Source organism: Bos indicus x Bos taurus, chromosome 4, assembly GCF_003369695.1.
Source record: "Bos indicus x Bos taurus breed Angus x Brahman F1 hybrid chromosome 4, Bos_hybrid_MaternalHap_v2.0, whole genome shotgun sequence".
Taxonomy (NCBI): Eukaryota; Metazoa; Chordata; class Mammalia; order Artiodactyla; family Bovidae; genus Bos; species Bos indicus x Bos taurus.
Window position 1 is genome coordinate 102,893,569 of NC_040079.1, and position 20,743 is coordinate 102,914,311.

The 20,743-nt window shown below is 38.8% G+C and overlaps 1 protein-coding gene across 1 annotated transcript in view; it reads right to left on the minus strand.

The window, feature by feature from the left end:
• NXPH1 (neurexophilin 1) overlaps window positions 1–20,743 on the minus strand; it is a 367,434-nt gene that overhangs the window by 24,007 nt on the left and 322,684 nt on the right. The gene's annotated exons all lie outside the window — the stretch shown is intronic.

The window sequence follows — 20,743 nt, forward strand, 5'->3', positions numbered from 1 at the left end:
GTCAACTCTTTAGGTGCTGGACTTTAGGGAGGGAAAGAAATTGTCCTGGGGGGAAGGGCCAGAGTGCCCAGCATAGCGGGCAGGGCCATAGGGAGACACTCCAATGGCTCAAGACAGTGCCCATTTACCAGTACTGCTGCTGCTGCTACTGCTGCTGCTGCTAAGTCACTTCAGTCGTGTCCGACTCTGTGTGACCCCATAGACGGCAGCCCACCAGGCTCCCCCATCCCTGGGATTCTCCAGGCAAGAACACTGGAGTGGGTTGCCATTTCCTTCTCCAGTGCATGAAAGTAAAAAGTGAAAGTGAAGTTTCTCAGTCATGTCGGAGTCTTTGTGACCCCATGGACTGCAGCCTACCAGGCTCCTCTGTCCATGGGATCTTCCAGGCAAGAGTACTGGAGTGGGGTGCCATTGCCTTTTCGATTTACCAGTACCAGAGTATTTAAATAGTTTAACACTAGAGCGTACTAGTTGAATATCCATCCTCCTTTTTCCATCAGTCACACTTTACCATTCATCAGCCTACAATCAAATACAAGTTATCCTGAACACCATGACGGTTAGAGGCAGATCCTCAGTATAGTCAAAATCCCCATAGATATCAACATATACACACTACTATATTAAAATAGATAACTAATAAGGACCTGTATATCACACTGTACACACAATATATAGTGCATGCAACTCTACTCAACACTCTGTAATGGCTTATACGAGAAAAGAATCCAAAAAAGAGTGAATATTTGTATATCTTCTGTACAACTGAAACCAATACAACATTGTAAATCAACTATACTCCAATAAATTTTTTTTAAATCCCCATAGAACTTGTAGTAGGCCCTCCAAATTTGCAGTTCCTCGACATCCATGGATTCAACCATAGATGGAATGGTACTGTAGTATTCACTAGTGAAAACATTCTGTGTATATACAGATATGAAAAGTTCAACCCATGTTGTTCAAGGGTCAACTGTATGTCTCAATGCAGTGTGTGTATGCTCAGATGCCTCTGACTCTTTGTGACCCCATGGACTGTAGCCCTCCAGGCTCCTCTGTTGGTGGGATTTCCCAGGCAAAAACACTGGAGTGGGTTGCCATTTCCTTTTCCAGGGGATCTTCCCAACCCAGGGTTGAACTCGTGTCTCCTGCATTGATAGGCGGGTGCTTTACCTTGGCTACTGTGAGGAAAGTTTTAGAGAATGATCTGAGGTTAATACCGAAAGCAACCAGCGGTCTTCCTATCTACTTTTCCCCCTTTGTTGTCTTCACCACATGAACCCGCATCCGTGCTCAGCACCACAATATGCATATGCTCAGCATCACCTCAATATGCATATGTCAATCACGTCATATGTGCCCAGCACTAAATATCTAAATATTCTAATCAGGATTTTAAGTCCTAGTAATGTTCTAATTTGGGGATATATATCCCTTCATCATTCACTTCAAATAACTATTCCCATATACTGCCCCACACTGGTAGTCTGTTGTATTCTGATTACAAGTCTGCCTTTTTCCCAGTATGGACTGTTCTCCTAAAGACTCTTTCCTAATCTGTGTTACTATTTTTCTTTTTTCATGACTTCAAATCATAACTCTAAATAGCCTCCCCAAGTCACTTTATTTGGAATTAAAAAACAATAATTTTGGCATTTTTTGCCTTCTCATAAATAATTATAGCAGCCTGAAAAGAAACCTGTCCAAAAGTTAGAGAGCCACAAGTTTAAATTCTGGTTCTGCCATTGTGTGACCATGAACAAGATAGCTAACCTCTCTGGGCCTCAGATTGCTTGTCTGTAAGATTAGAGATGCTAATACTATAACCCATAGGGTGGATATGAGAAGTTAGTGAGATGTCTATGAAGTGTCTGGCACAGAGTAATTATTCGACCCAGAGCTATTACTACTTTAGGGTCTTTTAGGTTTTAGTTTAATTTCTCATTTCTGCTTTTCCTTTTTCCCTCTTTCTGCTGCAGTCTTACTAAGGGTGGACTACTCATTTAATTCTTTGTATCTTCCCAACAGACAGAGGGAAGAATTCTTTATTCAGCGGACACTCTACCAATATTGACAGACTTTTCAGAGAAGTTTGAACTGCTTATTTGTCTGAGCAGTTGATTTACTTTGCTATCTTAGTGTCATGAAAATGTAGCAATATGAAATCTGGCAAGATTACGATAGCTGCTGACATAAAGATTTATTATCTAGATGAGATATTTAATGTATGCTTAATTCAGGAAAACAGCCTTGTAAAATGTTGGATATTTTGCTGAAAAATAAAAAGAAGAGAGAGAACTGATCCTGAAATTAAGCATACTGGATACAAAATTGATTTAGGGACACATACTTAATCGTGTTCACTGTCAATCTAAACATAAAGATCCTTGAATCTAGAGCTTAGGCAATACTAGCGTTGTGGATACACTGGCACACATTCAGTAAATCAAACCGGACCTCTCATTTCTCTTTTGACAAAGGACAACCTTGAGCTTTCAGAAAAATAAAATAAACAAACAAAACACCCAAACAGACAATATGATCAAGTAGACTTTCAGGTTGTGAAATAAGAAAATGAATGGCAGATAATATAAACATAACTGTCTCAGGACTTGATGGCCCTCAGATGAGTATACCTGATCCAACCCCTCTCTGCTGGAATTCACTTTCTATACTGCAAACATATTCAGTTCAGTTTAGTTCAGCTCAGTCACTCAGTCATGTCCAACTCTTTGTGACCCCATATCACCAACTCCCAGAGTTTACCCAAACTCGAGTCCATTGAGTTGGTGATGCCATCCAACCATCTCATACTCTGTCATCCCCTTCTCCTCCTGCCCTCAATCTTTCCCAGCATCAGGGTCTTTTCAAATGAGTCAGCTCTTCACATCAGGTGGCCAAAGTATTGGAGTTTCAGCCTCAGCATCAGTCCTTCCAATGAACACCCAGGACTGATCTCCTTTAGGATGGACTGGTTGGATCTCCATTCTTCCCAAAACATGCTTTCAACATGCCAATTACATATTCAAGAAAGTCAGTGGTTTGACTCTGTAAGATCAGTCTCTGTAAGATATTACTTAGCCTTAGAACTTCAAGTTCTTCAAGGATCAGCCTCCTTTCCATCTACCTATATGTGTGCCCGATTATCATTAAAACATATTCCAGGACTTCCCTGGTGTCACAATGGATAATAATCTACCTACCAATGCAGGGGACACGAGTCTGATCCCTGGTCCAGGAAGATCCCACAGGCTGAGGAGCAACTAAGCCCATGAACCACAACTACTGAGCCCACACCCTAGAGCCCGTGCTCCATCACAAGAGAAGAAGCCACTGCAATCAGAAGCCCAAGCACTGCAACTCGAGAGTAGCTCACCTCAACTAGAGAAAGCCTGTGTACAGCAATGAAGAGTCAGCACAGCCAAAAATAAACTTAATTATCCATTTAACCAATTAAAAAAAAAGAAATGTTATCTGATAATTAAGCAAAAAAAAAAAAAAAGAAAAATCCTGGTCCTTTCCAGGACCAGGAATCATTCTCAGCTCCTTCTAGAGTTCAAGTCTTTGTTCATTCTGCAGCAGCTGCATCCCCCATCATGTGCATCCCACACATGCATATACACACATACACACATGTACACACATCCATGCACCCTCTCATGCCCATACACAATACCCCTTTTCCTACATGAAGAGTACAGCATGCATACTCTTCAGGTCCAGAGTTCATCTAGCTCCCTGTCATGAATCATGCCAGACCATGATTATCGCTCTTTCTGAACATACCAAGGCCTCACTGACACTTAACTTGACACTTGGTAACATGACTGAACCATATGAAGTGGGTCTGTCCTATGTCCCCAACCAGATTTGGAATGTCTAAAGGGAAAAGTTACTGCCTTCATGTCAATTGCCTGTCTCCGTGTCAGGTTTATAGGAAGAATACAGTAAATCCTTTGACAGAAAATCATACTATTTTGATTATAAGTAAATATATTTGACCCACTGCTGGACTGGCCATACAACAATATTTGACTGGCTTCAAAGTGAAAACAGAGAAAAGGCAAAGAAAACCAAATATACAAACATCTAGAAGGCTAGTGGAGTCAATAAATAGGTATGTCAATAAAGATTTTGTTTTCAATTCCAGGAGTATTGAATATTGAGGTCACTTGTGTGCAGTCATGATTTGGAAATTATTCATTCTTCAGTTTTCCTTTTACTAGAAACACTCCTGGGATATGACTTGAAAGTTATTTTGCTTTATCTAAATTTAAAATGGCTGAATATGAGGGGTGGGAAGCAGCAGGATATAGGAAGTAAAATTTATTTTCCATGAAATATAGTATCCTTGCATTATCACAAAATCATGTTTGACATGCTCCATTCAATAAACATGTGGGCAAAGGCACAAAGATTTAAGTGTTTGGCAATTGATCATACTTGACCTTCGATGTCACTTAATTAACAAGTTTCCCCTTGAGCCTATTTTACTAAAAAAATAAAAATAAAAAACTCAAGGTTTAATTCCCCAATCCTAGAGAAATATGTGTTTTTTAAATGTAAAATACGAATCATAGAAGAAAGAGAATGAACCTCCCACATTAGTAAAACTCTACCCTCCCACCACCACCTTACAAGGAAACTTGATTAACAGATAAAAATTCACCTCAAGATAGGCAAGGAGGCCCATTTGCCCCAGCTGCCTGGAGATATTTTAACAGCAGGCACTTTGAGCTTTTAATGAAAATCAAGTTGAACAGTGTGGTATCAGGAAGCTGCCCAACCTGCCTGCCTGCCAGAATGAACTGCTCAACTGGCAGCACCCTCCTCTTCTAATCAAGATCTCCAACACCCCCACGAAGTCTCGGAATTGTTCTTAAAACCAATGCTGATCCTTAAGAAGAAGGCTTTAAAAACATCAATACAGTCACTGCCTAATTATTCAATTCTGTTTATAGGGTAAAGGAGATTCTTTTCTGACCCCCGTGGTGATTAATTTATGCCCTGAAGCATAAGATTTGATTATCCCTCTCTTAGCATGGATAATGTGTGAGCCTTATTACTGGTCATAAAATTATTCAGCCAACATAGTCAGTTCAATGGCTTCCCGAGGCAGTAAGTTCAACTGTTTGGCAGCCTGCTGGTAAAGATATATAGCATGACATTAGCTCAATATTTACCTGCTATGAGTTTTCTCAGTACATGTTTGATATTTCTAAATTCCTAGAAAGTGATTGAACCTAGTAAACAAAAGGAATAGAAAAATAATTTGTCTATAAAAGACATAAAGACTGATATTCACCAGTGTGCTTACAAAATGTGATGTTTTAATTGAAGTGAATGTTCTGATTCAGTCAGAAATCTTTGGGGCTTTCCACTCTTGTTTAAAATCTTTATAAAACACATTAGTTCATGTTTCTGGCTCAGTAAGTACAGTATAGTTTGCTGAGTATAATTAATATGTCTCTGATAACTGTACCCCCCAGAGTATTTGAGATCTTCATACTGAACATTAATTATGATGCTCAGAAGGGTAGGTGGTGAAGAGGGAAGTGTCTAGGTTTGCAATGCTTAAATCATATAGCAAACCCTGGAAATATGTAGGCTGTTTGTGTTGGTTTTATTTCTTTATACTTCATTCCACAAAGTATTTGAAGCACCCAATACATCACATGACTCATCTTTTAATGAAGGTATCTAGGCAAAGAAAAACTGTGGATAATGTGCAAGTGAACAAGAAAAAGGCAAGAAAGATACTTGCAAAGAGACCACCAAATGGTAGTCAACAGATATAACCTGGGCTATAAGATGTGGCCAAGACAGAGCAGAAACCAGGGTCAACTACAAAATTCACAGTGTTCAATAGATTAAAAAACAACTAACAGAAATCTCTTATTTTGGAGAAGCACAGTTTTTTCCCTTGATTATATATACTGATAATAATAATGTTACTATTATTTTATGAAAAAGTAACTTTACAAGGAATCTCATAAGATATCACTGGGCGACGTCCTGCTTCTCACATTTTAACGTGCATATGGCCCATCAGGGGCTCTGATTAAAAAGCAGATTCTGACTCAGAATGTCTATAGTTGGAGCCTGTAATTTTGAATTTCTAATAAGCTTTTAGGTAAGGCCAAGGACATCATGGACCATCAGGATACAGGGACTATCCAGGATATTAAGGCAATAAGTACCTCATCTGTGACAATTTTTCTGAAGAAACTAAGAATTCTTGATAGATTGATTTGGTTCTTTGTTACTATAGTGATTCAAAATGTGGGATCAATTCTCTGTAATGCATGCATGCTCACTCACCCAGTCGTATCCAACTCTTCACGACTGTAATCCACCAGGCTCCTCTGGTCCATGGAATTGTCCCAGCAAGAATACTAAGTGGGTTGCCATTTCCTACTTCAATCCTTTGTAATAGTGTTATAAATATTTTCAGTTTCAAATTAATTCTATGTACAATTTGCATATTCATATATATGAACACATATTAAATTATTTTAAGATTTATGTTTTCTATTCAAGCAAAGTTTCACCCATTGATCATCTTCAAAAGAAAAAAAAAAGCTTTTATCTGCAATATTGAAGCAATTACTCTAAACTATGTGAAAATAAAAAATAAGCCAATTTTTTAAGTTAATTGTTTCTATAAAAAATTTATTTCTTGTTTGAAGTGAATTATGAAACAGTAGAATTACAATGTTAAAGAAGCCTCCTCTTAGAAAGGAAGAAATTGAGACAGATCAAATGACTTTCTCACGGTCACATAGCTAACAAATCCCAGAGAGACTTTTGACTAAATCTCTCACATGTCACACTGTTTTACTATCATTGTGCAAATTGACCTATGAACCTCAACATCATTATGATTCCTTATAGTAGAAAAATAGAAAACATGGAAGAAGGGGCATATTTTATTCAATCATTGAATATGTCTTGAGAACCACTGACACAACAGTCATTGACTTGGGCCCAAAGGACACTGTGCAGTAGTGGATAGCATGGCCAACTCCACGTGGAATACAGAGTTTAGTAGGTAAGCATGCATTCGTACTTATAATACAATCTGAGAAGGACTGCACTACACACATAAAAAGTGCTGCCCGGAATTAAAGCAGGTGATACTATACTTGAGATGGGTTTTGAAAGTTGGAAATATTTCGGATAAGTCGAAGAGAGAAACTGGGCTGGCCCAAAGCACAAGGGTGTGGAAAAGCATAACACATTAAGCATAACACACCAAATAATTTTAACTGTAAGAAGTACTGGATGGGGGAGTTTAGAGCTAGAGACAAAGAAATGAAATCAAAGATATGCGCAAGTTTCTAGTTTAAATAGTAATAGTCAATCGAACAAAGTCAATAAGTCATTAAAACTTCTTAACACCAATTTTTAGACAATTAAAAGCAGTCTGTCTAATGTAATCAACCTGCCGCCCGGGTGAGGCTTCTCCCTATCAAATGGGTAAAGGATCATACTGAGGAATAGTGCTGGCCTTCACAGTTGTCATGTCAGTCATTCAGGACCGGCAATAATTGGACCACTCTTGGAAAGGGGATGGCCATGTTATTGAACCCAGGAATAGCCTCTACTTCTTTGGCCACGGCCACTGTGTCCATGGGCCCACTGAGCAAGAATAAGCGTGGCTGAGGAAAGAAGCAAACTGATGGTCCAGCAGGGTCATCTCATCCATATAATTATACAGAGCTGGTTCTCTGGTAGATGCCCTTCGCTGACCATTCACAGGGAACACAAATATCTTCACACTCTGACCATCCCAAGAAATTCAATTCAGTTCAGTTCAGTCGCTCAGTCATGTCCGACTCTTTGCAGCCCCATGAGCTGCAGCACACCAGGCCTCCATGTCCATCACCAACTCCCAGAGTTTACCCAGACTCATGTGCATTGAGTCAGTGATGGAGTCAGTCAGTCCAACCATCTCATCCTCTGTCATCCCCTTCTCCTCCTGCCCTCAATCTTTCCCAGCATCAGGGTATTTTCAAATGAGTCACCTCTTCGCATCAGGTGTCCAAAGTACTGGAGTTTCAGCTTCTATGTCAGTCCTTCCAATGAGATCATGAACTTATTCCCCCCATGAAGCCTTGATTATGCATTGGAGGAGGAGAGGTATCACAGTAGGAATATGTGTGGTAAAAGTCTGAAATACCTGCTGATGCCTTTTAGATCTGCTTACAAGCAAAAGATATTAAGTAGAGGTGGCAAGAATACACAGAAGAACTATACAAAAAAGATCTTCATGACCCAGATAACCATGATGGTGTGATCCTTGACCTAGAACCAGACATCCTGGAATGCGAAGTCAAGTGGGCCTTAGGAAGCATCACTATGAATAAAGTGGAGGTAATGGAATTCCAGTTGAGCTATTTCAAATCCTAAAAGATGATGCTGTGAAAGTGCTGCACTCAATATTGTCAGCAAATTTGGAAAACTCAGTAGTGGCCACAGGACTGGAAAAGGTTATTTTCATTCCAATCCCAAAGAAAGGCAATGTGAAAGAATGCTCAAAGTACTGGACAATTGGCACTTATCTCACACGCTAGCAAAGGAATGTTCAAAATTCTCCAAGCCAGGCTTCAGTAATATGTGAACTGTGAACTTCCAGATGTTCAAGATGGATTTAGAAAAGTCAGAGGAACCAGAGATCAAATTACCAACATCTGCTGTATCACTGAAAAAGCAAAAGAGCTCCAGAAAAACATCTACTTCTGCTTTATTAATTATCCCAAAGCATTTGACTGTGTGAATCACAGCAAACTGTGGAAAATTCTTAAAGAGATGGGAATATCAGACCACCCGACCTGCCTCCTCAGGAATCTGTATGCAGGTCAGGAAGCAACAGTTAGAACTAGACATGGAACAACACCTTGCAAATCGGGAAAGGGGTACATCAAGGCTGTATAATGTCACCTTGCTTATTTAACTTATATGCAGAATACATTATGAGAAATGCTGGACTGGATGAAGCACAAGCTGGAATCAAGATTGCCGAGAGAAATATCAATAACCTCAGATATGCAGATGACACCACCCTTATGGCATAAAGCAAAGAAGAACTAAAGAGTCTCTTGATGAAAGTGAAAGAGGAGAGTGAAAGTGTTGACTTAAAACTCAATATTCAGAAAAGTAAGATCATTGCATCTGGTCCCATCACTTCATGGGACTTGAAGATGGGGAAGTCCCATGAAGATGGGGAAACAATGGAAACAGTGACAGGCTTTATTTTGGGGGGAGCTCCAAAATCACTGCAGATGGTGACTGTAGCCATGAAATTAAAAGATGCTTGCTCCTTGGAAGAAAAGTTATGACCAACCTAGACAGAATATTAAAAAGCAGAGACATTACTTTGCCAACAGAGGTCCGTTTAGTCAAAGCTATGGTTTTTCCAATAGTCATGTGTGGATGTGAGAGTTGGACTATAAAGAAAGCCGAAGAATTGATGCTTTTGACTGTGGTGTTGGAGAGAAGAGTCTTGAGAGTCCCTTGGACTGCAAGGAGACCCAACCAGCCTATCCTAAAGGAAATCAGTCCTGAATGTTCATTGGAAGGACCGATGCTGAAACTGAAACTCTAATATTTGGCCACCTGATGCAAAGAACTGACTCATTGGAGAAGACCCTGATGCAAGATAGAAGGTGGGAGGAGAAGGGCATGATAGAGGATGAGATGGTTGGATGGCATCACTGACTCAATAGATATGAGTTTGAGTAAACTCCGGGAGCTGTTTATGGACAGGGAAGCCTGGTGTGCTGCAGTCCATGGGGTCTCAAAGAGTCAGACATGACTGAGCGACTGAACTGAACTGAACTGAACACCTGATCTCAAACATATTATTCCACTAATAATAAATTGCTGCTGCGAATGCTAATGAAAACTAAGTTCATGATGGCAACCAAACCTCCGTGATCACTTGGTTGTCTGTGACCAGGCATTCTAATTCTACCCAGGCTTTCCAGGAACTGTTTTTCAAAAAGGTATCTGCAGCAATAGTCATAGCTTTGCTCTAAATCCCAGATATCATAACTATGATTCTCCTCCAGGGGTTTGTCAGTTTTACAAGTGCCTCTATTTCCAGATACAACAAATATTATTGGATCTGACGGGTCATTAGGCTGAAGCAGAACAGCTTGAACAGCTGTGTTACTGGTTGAAGAGCATTTCTTGCTATGCTTTGAGTTACTCAATAAATATGGTGGAACAGCATGCTCAAATGTGGTATATGCTGCCTCCAAAATCCAAATTAACCAACGAAGCTTTGTATGCCTGAGTTCTAAGTCACTTCAGTTGTGTCTGACTCTTTGGACCATAGCCTGCCAGGCTGCTCTGGAGGTCTGTGGGATTCTCCAAGCAAGAATACTGGAATGGGTTGCCATGCCCTCCTCCAGGGGATCTTCCCAATACAGGGATCAAACCTGAGACTCTTATGTCTCCTGAATTGGCAGGCAATTTCTTTAACACCAGCAGCACCTGGGAAGCCCAACAAAACTTTGAGCCACCACAATCTTTGAGGAATAAATTAAGGCAGAGAGAAGGAGTGGCTGACACAACCCTAAGGCAGGACTATGAAGATGAACTGTTGATTCTGTTAAGTAAAAGCAAGCACACTGCTGGTGAACTTTGCAAATTATTATAGAGGCAAAAACATTTTCCAGATTAATAGCTTTGCACCAGGTCCAAGGGGCTGAGTTGATTTGTTTCAGTAAAAAAAAAAAGAAAAAAGAAAAAATCCACACATCTGGAACTGCAGCTGCAATTGGAATCACTGCCTGATTATATTTGATAATCCACAGCAATTCTCTAAGAGACATCTATCTTCTTCAAAGTTCAACCAAGTGAATTCAATGAGGATATAATGGAAATCACTACCCTTGCATATTTCAAGTTTTGGATAGTGCCACTATTCTGCAGTTTTTCTAGGGCTGTAATTGTACTTTAGATTTGCCATCCCAGCAGAGACAGGAATGTCTGTCATGCAGCATTTTTTCAGGGAAGCCAAACCAAGTGTTTCCAATGAGAGTCAACAGCATGGCAGATTGGATCATAGGCATTGAAGGACTGCAAAAGCACAAAGAAAACAGTGAAGTAACATGGACAAAGAATTATAAAAAGCAGCTACCACCTCTAAGACTAGAGAAATAGAAGGCAGGGATGGTGGTTATCAGAACTTAGAAGCTGAGAGGAGGGACTGGGGACTCAGAGGGGTAAATAGAGACACTACCATAAAGAAGCATGGGCACCCAAGGATTGATGCTTTCAAACTGTGGTGCTTGAGAGTCCCTTGGACAGCAAGGAAATCAAAGCATTCAATTCTAAAGGAAATCAACCTTGACTATTCATTGGAAGGACTGCTGCTGAAGCTGAAGCTCCAATAGTTTAGCCACCTGATGTGAAAACCCAACTCGTTGGAAAAGACCCTGATGCTGGGAAACACTGAGGGCAGGAGGATAATGGGACGACAGAGGATGAGATGGTTGGATGTCATAACTGACTCAGTGGCCATGAGTTTGAGCCACTCTGGGAGATGGTGAAGGATTGGGAAGCCTGACATGCTGTAATTCATGGGGTTGCAAAGAGTCAGATATGACTTGGTGACGGAACAACCCTAGCTGGTGCTGGTAGTTCTGAGAGGTAAAATGAGACTGGTTCTGTAATGGTCAAAAGAAGCTTCTATTCAACTTCTATTGCTAGGTATATGCTGACAAGCACAGCAAGCAGAATATTCTCCTCCTAATATCCAGTTTCCCCCGTATACTCTCTGTTGACAAAACCCACCAAGAAGGCAACTGGTAAATAAGGGAACTCTGCAAAGCCCGAGTACAAATCAGAGTATGGAAGTATAGCTTTACAGCCGAGGTGACAGTTGAATAACAAGTACGTATTTTATATGAAGAAAACAAAATCACAGAAAACTTACACGGAGTCAGGAACTAGGTTTTAGTTTCAGCCTCATCGCTAACAAACTAAAAGAATTTCACCAGGTAATTTCAACCTTCTGAGCATCCGTTTGACCTGAAAAAAATCATTGTAACAATACCACCAATACTTTCCTCCCAGGAGGGATAATGTAGGGGAAAGCACTTTGAATAAGTATAGAGTGCTATATAATCATAAGCCTGTCTCACTATTATTATCCATACTAAATGGAGCCAGGAAAATAATAGATGAATGAAACTCATAGATAATCTTAAAATCTTCTTTCAGACGGTTTTATATTCTCTCCCACCTAACCAGTCTTTACAGCGCACATGTAAAACAGCTCAGTAAGCTCCATGTCTAGCTTTCTATGGGGATGCTAACAAACAGTAATGTGAATTCAAAGACAGTACCAGGGGAGAATGATAGGATATGAGGAGCTTAACTAATGCTTCAAATGAATGGCCTGTTCGAATAACTAAAACATAGATGTAAACTATTTCTGTACAACCTGCTCCTCTTGAAAGCTGAATCTGAAAACTTAACTGCCTTCAGAAATAATAGTAAAAAACAAATAAGTAACTAGTAAGCCAACTTAAAGGAGTCCCCAGTGACTCAGAGGCAAAGAATCTTCCTGCAGTAAAAGAGCCTCAGGAGACAGGAGTTTGATCCCTGGGTTGGGAAGATCCCCTGGAGGTGGGCATGGCAACCCACTCCAGTATTCTTGCCTGGAAAATCGCATGGACAGAGGAGCCTGATGGGATACAGTCTACCAGGTCACAAAGTGTTGGACACAACTGAAGTGACTTAGCACACACGCAAGCCAACTTAAATATCAAATTCAGAATAGAAATGGCTTTCTTTTTACACTGAGGTCATAAATAATTTGGGGGGGGGAAGGAAATTGTTAATAGGTAAATTGATGCATTTGATTCAACAACTTTGCATGTTAAGAAACCACAAAACTAAATAATGAGAACTATCGTGGTTGGAGATGTCTGAGACTTTTGGGTAATCATCCACAAGATTCAGAGTTTTATTCCAGACATGATAGAATTAACAGACTTGACTGTAATTATTTTATAATTTTAGCTCTGCTAAATTAAAGGATCTCTCTAAAAGCATATGAGCACTTATTCACTCAGTAAATATTTACTATCCTCTTTATGAGAAATGCTAGGTTCTAGCATACAAAAATGAGAAAGAACTCAGATATCTACACAGATGATGACAACACAAAGAAGTGATGAAATGCAGTGGGTGAAAAATTAACTTTACCTGAAGGATCTAAGAAAGGATTCTTAAATGTGACATTTAAGCTGAATCTCCAAAATTTAATTCAAGTTTGCTATTTAGAAAGTAGTAAAAGGGGAGTAAAGAAAAAGGCAGCTGCATGGCAAAGGCAGAGAGTCATGAAAGGCATCAACATATCAGGGGGACAATAAGAAGTACTGTGCTGTGGGAATTTAAAATGCAAGGGTTGGAGTGGAGGGTACAGGCGGCCAAGGGAGATGAAACTGGAGAAAAAGTCAGGGCCAGTGAATGAAGGGATTTGTTACAATGCTAAGGACTTGGACTTCATTCTATGGGAAGCAGGGTCCCAATGCCATCTTTAACAAGGGAGTGAAATGATCTAAAATCTATTGATTTTCACATGATAGCTTTGGTACTAATATAGAATTTAAATTTTATGAGAGAGAAGCTGGGGTTAAGAAGAAATATTGCAGTTGTCTAGGAAACAGACAGTAAGGATTTATGTGCTAAAGTTGTAGAAACACAATAAAGGAGTCTGGTCTGAAGATATTCCTTATATACAGCAATAGGATATGCATCTGAATAAGAAGAAAGGCTGGAAGATAATTCAGAGGTTTTGCTATTGGGAGATTAAGAGTTGAGAGAGTGGTGAAATATTCTATTCAAATAGATCAAGAGTCAGCAAACTTTCTTTGTGAAGAGCCAGGTAGCTTAAGCTATTTTAAGCCTTTGAGAACCAGACAGTCTCCTTTACAACCACTCATTCTGCTATTGTAGTGCAAAAGCAGCCATAGGCAATACATAAATAAGTGTGGCTGGACTCCAGTAAAAACATTTTATGGACATTGATACTTGAATTTCATCTAATTTTCACAGGTCATGAAATACTATTTTCATTTTCTTTTAACAATGTAAAAACTCTTCTCACTTTTCAGAAAGGCCATACAACAATAAGCAGTAAGAAAGATTTGGCCCAAGGACCATAATCTGCCATCCTGTCTAATAGAGAAAGCAGGAGAAGGAACAGCATCTGAGTTAAGTTAAGGTACCGTGGGACATCCAGGTGAGGATGTGTGTTGAAGGCACATGATCAGGGCTGGACCTCAGAGAAGTACAGTGTCCAAAGTGCTCTAGAAACACTGTTCTTCATGGTCATAAAGAACTAAAACTATACGAGAAGGCAAATATAACAGAGAAATGAAAGACAATATCATATCCTAATGCTGCTTTTAAAGTACTTTTTAATTGCAGATAAGGCAATATTTGAGGATTTTATATTATCAAATGCAGACACTTATCTGTATAATAGGCAGTTAGAAACCAAGGCCAAAAGACTAAAGCTTTTATGACAGAACTTATAAAAGTAATGAAAGATGATAGAGCACAGGAACTGTCCAAGAAGCAAATAATGTTTCATCCTTTATGAGTGAAAGATAGAAATGAAGCTAGATTTAATTTTAGAAAAGGAATTTCATTTGTTACCTGTCAAATCCTGATGCAAAAGATAAATAGAAGTCATAGAAGTCTTCTTAGAGAATATGGAGCACCACTCCACAGCATTTTGCTTTTTAAGTAACATTCAAACCATTAAAAAACGATCCTAAATAGGAATAGTTTACAATTCAATTTGGTAAAGAAAGGATGACTGTGTCTCAGGCGCCTCACTGGAGAGGTTCTGGACATGTGTGGCCTGCCTCTCACAGGCAGAGTAATGAAAAGTAAATTTATCTTGAGGTTTTACCATTTATTTGGTTGAGGTGCATTATCTCTGGTCCACATTGGATTTTTAACAGATGAAATATTTCCTAAACCAAGTAATTTGATTCTGTGCAGATAGTAACCACAGGCAGTGTAATTAATTTCTTTTATATCTTCAACTCAGTAAGTAAGTAGATCTTCTCTTTCTATCCATAAGACAAAGCCAGACACAAATCACCATGAGGAGCAAGGTGCAATGTGAAGATTAAGAAATCTCCTATGATGCGATGGATCTGAGCTATGCATTGCCTCACAATAAAAGTGAAATGTTAAAAATCAATTTTTAATACCACGTCAATTTCCAATGCAAATAGAAGACATTTAGTTTGAGTTTTTTAAATTGTTTTTTCCCCAGTGTCAAAACCCTATCAAAAAATCCTTCGATGTAGTAACAAAATATTGTTGATATATTCTGTTGCAACTATCTTTCTTAAATATTACAAATTCTTACAACATTAAAACTAAGATGTTTTAGTGATAGTCCCTAGAACTATGGTTCACAAAACTATCGTAACTGTTAAAAATTACTTTTTTGCATGATAATTTCTGTCTAGTTAAATCCTTCTCAATTATTCTTCTACAGAATAATAATATTGTTGGTACTTCATAAGATAAAACACTGACACTAAAAATAAGGTTTTATTAGGTGAATTTCTACTGAATTTCTACAACGGGGAAATCAGGAATTAAAAAAACTGAGCAGCTATTCTAGTAAACAAGTATTAGTTTTAAAAATCTTAGAGTAAAAATCTATGTATGTTTCCTATCTGTAGCAATCATTAAGCATTTACCTAACCAATACGGGAGAAATTTGTGCTAAGAGGAAATAACTAAAACCACATAGAAACATATTTTCAAGTTTAAATTAGAAATCATGAGAAAACCCAGTCTTTTCTACAAGTATCTCAACAACTAAAAGTGAAAAAAGAAGCTACAATCAGGATTTGTTCTTCACATAATGGACCAAACAATTACTGTATCTGTTCTTACTCTCCAAATTTAATTATTTTAATCATTAAATTGACTGAATTAACACCTTTATCTTATTACCAGCAGGAACACAGCTTTAAAATATTTTCACTGGGCCAAGAATTTAAGCAGGACACTATTAGTACAATGAATAAACTTCTGAAAATAAATCTTTCTGGTGTGTATGATATAGTCAACATGAGCTTTGGAAACATTCTGTGCTGGATTCAACATCAGCATCTGTAGTTAGTTAACTATGTGTTCTTGGGCAAATTACATTAATCCAAGAGACTTTCAGGTCTAATTCCACCTAGTTTAACATCAGTCATCAGTGGAAACCTAAGCTTCCTAGGTCATTCATTATTACCTAGATCTATGGGTCTCAATTTATCAGATACATGGCTCTCTTTATATAACAATAGTTTAATCACTTTGTAATAAAACTCATCAATATTGTAACCTATTTTTCAAAAGATCAGTATCAGTCAGTTCAGTCACTCAGTTGTGTCTGACTCTTTGCAACCCTATGGACTGAAGCACAACAGGCTTCCTTGTCCTTCACCATCTCCTGGAGCTTGCTCAAACTCATGTCCATTGAATTGGTGATGCCATCCAACCATCTCATCCTCTGTCATCTCCTTCTCCTCCTGCCTTCAATTTTTCCCAGCATCATGGTCTTTTCCAATGAGTCAGTTTTTTGCATCATTGGCCAAAGTATTGGAGCTTCAGCTTCTGCATCAGTCATTCCAATGAAGGACTTCAATATTGTAACGTATTTTTCAAAAAATCAGTATAGTGTCCCATAAGATACATTTCAATATGTAAATGTATGAATACTGCTACTCCACAAGACACGATATCAGATACTTAAACTTGCATAAAGCCATCAATAAGATAATTTAAATGAGGACAGATACAGATGTGAGGTACTGGCTACTTAAATACCGTAGGTGACACTGCCATCACGGCTTGATTTGCCAAATGTGAGCATCTATTAGCACAGTTCAGTACACAACAAGTACCGTGTTTCCTTCAGTATACACAACACTTGCGTTCCTAGAAAACTTATTGTGGATATAACTATGCACAAATGATTTGTGTTTATATATATATCATTGTAAACAGATTTTTCACCTCTTTGACTCTACAGGAGGATGTTCACAGTTCATGTAAAATGTGGGTGAGGAAAACGTGTAATTATGCAGAACTCATTCACTCTGGCAAGATACCTCACATCCCTGGTTCCACTCACCTTCTAATGAGTTCCTTTACTCATTAGTAAAGGAATTTCTACTTTTGCTTCTTGCACCACTCTCTCCCCATCAGTTCATCACATAACAGTGAGAGTCATTCTTTAAAAATGGTTTATCAGACTTTGTCACTTGGACTAAACCCATCAGTGATTTCTTGTCATACTTAGAATGCAATACAAACTCTTTTGCACAATCTTCAGGTTCAGAATGATCCTTTCTGTAGCCCACTTCTGTGATCTCATTTACCAGTATCCCTCTGGTTTCATGCTCCAGACACATTGGCTCTCTTGATGGTCCTAAAACTCATCAACATTATCCCATACTTGGGAGTTTGTATTTGCTGTTCTCCCCCTGGGAAGTATGCTCACCTGAGCCTTTCTCTGGCTCCTGTACCCTGTTTGACAGCTTCACCTGGATGGTGGATTTCCCAAAATGAAGATGGGCTCAGTTGCTCCTCAAATCATCATCCTCTCTATCTTACCAAATGGCACATCCAGTTACTCAGGCTAAAACCTTTGATAATTTTCCCCTCATCCAAATGTGTTTGTCCACCTAATCAGTGAGTCAGTCCTTTCCTCTGTAACTCTAAACATATCCCATATTTGTCATAACAACCACTACTATTTCTGTTTGAAAGTGAAAAGTGAAAGTGAAAGTCACTAAGTCATGTCTGACTTTTTGTGACCCCATGGACTATACAGTCCATGGAAGTCTCCAGGCCAGGCCAGAATACTGGAGTGGATAGCCTTTCCCTTCTCCAGGGGATCTTCCCAACCCAGGGATCAAACCCAGGTCTCCCGCATTGCAGGCGGATTCTTTACCAGCTGAGCTGCAAGAGAAGACCAAGAATACTGGAGTGGGTAGTCTATCCCTTCTCCAGTGGATGTTCCAGACCCAGGGATTGAACCTCCTGCATTGCAGGAGGATTCTTTACTAACTGAGCTATGAGGGAAGCTATTTTACAGGCCATATAGTTGGTACATTGCTTCCATTCTTACCCTCTATAATCCTTTCTCCCCTCAGCAATCAGAGTCATCTTTAAATAGGATAAATCAGATCATGTCATTCCCCCATTTGTCAAAGATCCAATCACATCTTTCATACATAGAATAGAAACCAAACTCTGGCCACCATAGTCTATGAAGGCTTTGAAAATCTGGTCCCTCTGCTCATTGTTCACCTTTCTTCCACTCACTTTCTATATAACCAGTCTTCTTTCTGATAGAAGAACAAGCCATACTCATTCTCACCCTAAGACTTTTGCTGTATCCTGCATCTGTATGCTGGAAATTACTGTGACATATATTACATGGCTTCCTTCTTCCCCTGGGGCTTCTCTGTGGCTCGGTGGTAAAGCATCCACCTGCAACGCAGGAGATAGGGATTCGATCCCTGAGTTGGGAAAATTCCCCGGAGAAGAAAATGGCAACCCACTCCAGGATTCTTGCCTGGGAAATCCCATGGACAGAGGAGCCTCATGTGCTACAATCCATGGGGTCGCAAAAGAACTGGACACAACTTAGTGACTAAGCAACAATAACAACTTCGTATCATTCAGGTGTAAGTTTAAAATATCACATACTCAGAAAAGTCTTTCCTCATCTACCATGTCTACAGAAATCCCCATTTAATCCCTCTCACCATACCTTCTTTTCTTTGCATCTTAAAATTGATTAGTATTTTTTTGTTTACTTCATCATTTATTAATGCCTATCCCTTGAATGTAAGATCCATGGAAGCAGAACTTTGATTAAATTCACTATAACTCTGTTCTCAACATCTAAGTAGTCATTACTCAGAATGAACACTGAAAAAATAAATGAATGAGTGGTTCAGTATTCTAACAAGATCTTTCTGGAGAAAATTCTTTAACTTTACTGTTTTCAATCTAGAGTATGTGCATCACCAGGAAACATGAGACAGTTTGCTCAAACTCCACGAAAAATATGGCGTATCTTCCTAAAACATCAGATTTACATGAAAGTACTTAAAACAGTGTATTTATATAAAAAGATAAAGTATATAATGAATTAGAATATAATATTTACATGGACTTTTAATACAAAATAAAGTTCTGTGAAACTTCATAATTTTAGCAGTTGCTTCAGACTCTGCCTCCAAATCTCCCAGTATAAAGTGTCATTCTTCTGTTCTAAGGAGTTGTTGTTGTTGTTATTTAGTCGCTAAATCACGTCCGACTCTTTTGCGACCCCATGGACTGTAGCCCACCAGGCTCTCTGTCCTTGGGATTTTCCAGGCAAGAATACTGGAGTAGCCATTTCCTCCTCCAGGGGATCTGCCCAATCCAAGGATGGAACCTGCTCCTCCTGCATTACAGGCAGATTCTTTACCACTGAGCCATCAAGGAAGCCAAGGAATTACTTTATGAACTTTAAGTATGGTCAACCATTGGGAAGCCCATGTTTAATGTTATATTTAAAAATAATACCATAGAAATGAGCAAAGTTTCCTATTTGTTGTGTAATTTTGAATATTCTGAATCAAAACATTTGTAAAAAAATTTTTTTAATAGAAAAGCTTGGAGCGCTGCTAGTTCCTGTTAGTGCAGTAAACTTTAACTATGGCACCAATTACTTCGTGTATTAGAGGTCAAGGTGGAAGACCAGGACCAAGACACATCCAAAATTCCTCAACAAGGAAAGGCAAAATAGTCTCATATCTACCTCACCTTCAGGAAACTAAGAAGTAGTGGTGATAGAAATAGCCAAGCAATAAAGTCTGATGATGATAATCTGCTAAGAAAGGGATAAAAAGATGTTTGACAGGCATTTAGGTCAGCAGTAAACTGTGACTTCCACTAAAGTACTGATGAAATCTGGGAGGAAAATATAATAATGATCATCCCAGTAAACAAATTACATTCTGTATAACAGTGGATGTAACAGCAAGACCTGCCTGGCATTGAAAACTGTCAATAACTAACTGTGTGACTTTGACCAAATTACTAGTCTTGTCTGTGATTTAAACATAATAATACCTAACTCTTAAGCAGCTTGGGAAGATTACCATATATATCACAGACCTAGCATCCACCAAGCCCTTAAATTATAGCTATTTTTGTTATGGAATAATGTACCTATCATTACAAAAATTAAAAGTACCCTATTTTAATTCCAGATTTAATATGAAAGGAAGTTTGGTTTATATTAGCAATGAATATTTCATGTTTTTTTTTCTAAAGAAAATGTTTTAATAAACGTTGATACCCTAGTTCTGCCAGACATCTAAAATTATAGCCAATGCTTTTATAAGTCTATATCATCTAATATTTGGGTCTAAAGTAATAATGTATTCAGAGATTCTTTTGGCTAGATAGACTGAATAATCAAAATAATTTCAAATCCTATTCTGAAGCATTTGCTTTCAACTCAATTTAGCACTTTTTAAAAATCAAAGGTTCGATGCAGGATACAGGAAGCTTGGGGCTGGTGTACTGGGAAGACCCAGAGGGATGGTATCGGGAGGGAGTTGGGAGGGGGGTTCAGGACTGGGAACACGTGTACACCCGTGGCGGATTCATGTAGATGTATGGCAAAACCAGT